Raw genomic sequence first — 3,652 nt, forward strand, 5'->3', positions numbered from 1 at the left:
AAACACACAGCATAAAACATAAATAGTACATTGGCTTGCCATTTGCGTACCAAGAAAATAAAGTCAAGCGTGGACTATATGTGCCTGCTGAGATGGATTCATCTGTCAATGCCCCTGCCCAGTTCTTCGGAAAGGACACGCCCACAGGCACACTCACGCTTGCTCTGTTCCCTCGGAGAGTGGCAAGAGTCGTGCCAGTCCGATTCAGCTTTCAGGAAGGGAGAAGGGGAAATGCAGCATAAAGCCACAACCCAGGCCACAGAGAGGCCTTGGTCCTGGAGCGCAACAGAGGTCGGGGCCTCCCGGCGCAGAGTCCTTGCTGTCAGTTGGGTAAGACTGGGTCACCAAACCCCGGATGGGCACAGCCCAATGGGGCCTTGGAGATCATCCAGGCCAACTCATTTTATAACTCAGTCCCACCAGACGCAAGCTCTTACAGAGTTGCAAGCAAGAGACCATTCTCTCAAATCTTCCATCAACTCTAGGAGGAGCAAGAATTGCCTTCCTGGTCTTGAAGAGCACGCTGGTGTTTGACACCAAGCCCCTCCCCGCTGGTCCTGAAGATGATGACACGCGAAGGCATGGTGCTTAGTGCCTACAAGTCAGTGAGAAAAGCTGGGTGGGAATCCAGCCTTTCTAGTCCCCTTTCCATGGTCTTGGCTACCAAATCCCTCTGCTCCAGACCTTGAGGGTGCTCTTGCAGTTTAGCTAATTCTATTAAAATGATTTGAATGTAAAAACATTTCGAGGACGTCTCATTCTGTCCCCACTCTCCTCACTTGCTCTTCTGTTTAGGAACGGCTTTGAGGCCTCAGGCATAACTTCCAAAATCACAAATGACATTACTGTTTCGATTTAACAGGCTTGACAAATCAATCTGAGTGACGTTGAGTTCCATTTCTTAAGAGCTGCTTACTGACTTTGTACAGAGTGCCAAAAACCCAAAGTCAAGTGGTTAAGACTTGCCGTCGAGTACAAGGCAGATTAAAAGTGGGGGTTAGGACTGCCTTTTTGTTTTGCTATCTTTTTCTTTTTAAGAGCACCGGAAGAGTGATACATTCATTTACAGAATAACTTAAAATGAATACAGCCATTATGTACAAAGTAGGGTGATAATTGGTAGAAAGCTTGTTTCTCAACTACCAATCTTTGAGCTGAGTCATGACCTGACTTGGGAGTCGGGGCGGGGGGGGGGGAAGCCCAGGGAGAGAGGGAAAAGAGACTTAATTGTCCTTTTGGCTTCAACGGACGGGGAATATGGCTGGGGGTTGTGGTAGACAGAATAATGCCTCTCCCAAAGATGTCCATGTCCTGATTCCTAGAATCTGTGAATATGTTAGGTTTCCTAGAACCCTAGAAGGAAGGACAGTCTGGTCACATCTTGATTTTAGCCCAGGGAGACGCATGTCGGATTTCTAACTGGCAGACCCATGAGATAATAAATGTGTGTTGTTTGGAGTCACTCTGTATGTGGGACTTTGTCACAGCAACAAATAGGAAAAGAAGACAGGAGTGACAGAAGTGAGGATGAGGGATGCTTCTGGTTCAGGCGTGTTTCAGAGAGACTGTTGCCAGCGAGAGAGAACTGAGGAAGATAGATCAAGGGTTGAGGACACAGGAGAAGGTGGCTGTGACACCAGAAGACTGGGAGGAGCATTTCAGGAGGAGTCTGGGATACAGAGCACAGCCTCGAGGCCCGAGGACCCTAATCAGGAAGGACCTCAGGTGACCAGAGGAGAGCTAAATAGATATGGAAAGCCACAGGTACAATGATTCTTGTGTGCCACCAATTTAGCCCTTTGGTTAAGAATCAACAAATAAAATAGGGAAATAGCCCTGACTGGGTGGCTCAGTTGGTTAAGCATCTGCCTTCAGTTCAGGTCATGATCCCAGGGTCTTGGGATCGAGACCTGCATCGGACTCTCTGCTCAGTGGGGAGTCTGCTTCTCCCTCTCCCTCTGCCACTCCCCCTGCTTGTGCTCTCTCTCTCTCTCTCTCTCTCTCTAATAAATAAATAAAATCTTTAAAAAAAAAAGAAATAAAAAATAGCCCTGAGCTTAATACTTGCTTTCTGAAGAATCACACAAGACAAGAAACAATATACTTTTACAAGCATAAAAAACAACACAAAACAACATAACTAAGGAGTACCAATGACCCATGCGGAAGACCTGGCTACTTGTCTTTTGTATCTTCTTCAAACCGAATAGAACTTTCAAGATGGCACAAGGCTACCTAGCTTCACTTGCTTAGAGGTGTGGCCATGTGGCTAATTTCTAGCCAAAGGCATGTGAATTGGAGTGATGAGTGGGCACATTTTTTTAATTTAAGATTTTATTTATTTCTTTGTCAGAGAGAGAGCACAAGCAGGGGGAGGGGCAGAGGAAGGGGGAGAAGCAGGCTCCCCCCTCAGCAAGGAGCCCGATGCGGGACTCAATCCCAGGACCCCAGGATCGTGACCTGAGCTGAAGGCAGATGCTTCACTGACTGAGCCACCCAGGCATCCCATGAGTGGGCACTTTTAAAGGGAAGAGTTATACCTGTCCCTTTTCCTCCTGTCCACTGGCTGAACTGAGGATGTGGTGGCAAGCCATCTTGGACCCTGCAATGAAGTCAGCACCCTTGAACTGGTGAGGCCACAAGACAAAAGGAGTCTGGACCCTTGCTGGCTTCTCAGGGACAGCCCCCTATGTACTGGGGTTTCACAGAAATAAAATTATCTCCGGTTGGACCCACTGTTATTGAGGGTCTCAGTGTCCAGGCCTAAAACGATACTGAATATTTCCCCAGATGAGTTGGGTTGAGGCTCTTTCGAGTCTAAATAAATAAATAAATAAATAAATAAATAAATAAATTTAAAAAGCAGTGATTCTCTCTGCTTTGCCCAGAGGTAACTTAGGCTTTTTTAAAGCTCTGAGTTGACAAAAGAGTTACTGTCGCTTTTCATTTTCTATGGCTAATGTAACAAATTACTGCAAACTGAGTGACTTGAAACCACATACATTTATTACTCTACTGTTATGAAGGTTAGAAGTCCAACACAGGTCTTACTGGGCTAAAACCAAGGTGTTGGCAGAGATGTATTTCTCTCTGGAGGCTCTAGAGAAGAATCTGTTTCCTTGCCTTTCCAGCATGGAGAGGCCACCTCCTTTCTTTCGTTGGTGGGACCTCCATCTTCAGAGGCAGTGATGTTAGTTAATCCTCTCGTGCTAGCCATCTGTCTTCTGCCTCTCTCTTCTGCTTTTAAGGATCCTTATGATGATGCTGGGCCGACCTGGATCATTCAGGATCATCTCCCCATCTTAAGGCCAGCAGAGTAGCAAACTTAATTCCACTTGTAACTTTAATTCCCCTTTGCCATGAGACCCAGGATATTTACAATTTCTGGGGATTAGGACATGGACACCTTTGGGATGTCTCTCTCTTTTCTTCTTCTTCTTCTTCTTCTTCTTCTTCTTCTTCTTCTTCTTCTTCTTCTTCTTCTTCTTCTTCTTCTTCTTCTTCTTCTTCTTCTTCTTCTTCTTCTTCTTCTTCTTCTTCTTCTTCTTCTTCTTCTTCTTCTTCTTCTTCTTCTTCTTCTTCTTCTTCTTCTTCTTCTTCTTCTTCTTCTTCTTCTTCTTCTTCTTCTTCTTCTTCTTCTTCTTCTTCTTCT

This window comes from Callorhinus ursinus, unplaced genomic scaffold (assembly GCF_003265705.2).
Source record: "Callorhinus ursinus isolate GAN/ISIS: 27379988/994484 unplaced genomic scaffold, GSC_fseal_2.0 scaffold16, whole genome shotgun sequence".
In the NCBI taxonomy this organism is placed as follows: domain Eukaryota; kingdom Metazoa; phylum Chordata; class Mammalia; order Carnivora; family Otariidae; genus Callorhinus; species Callorhinus ursinus.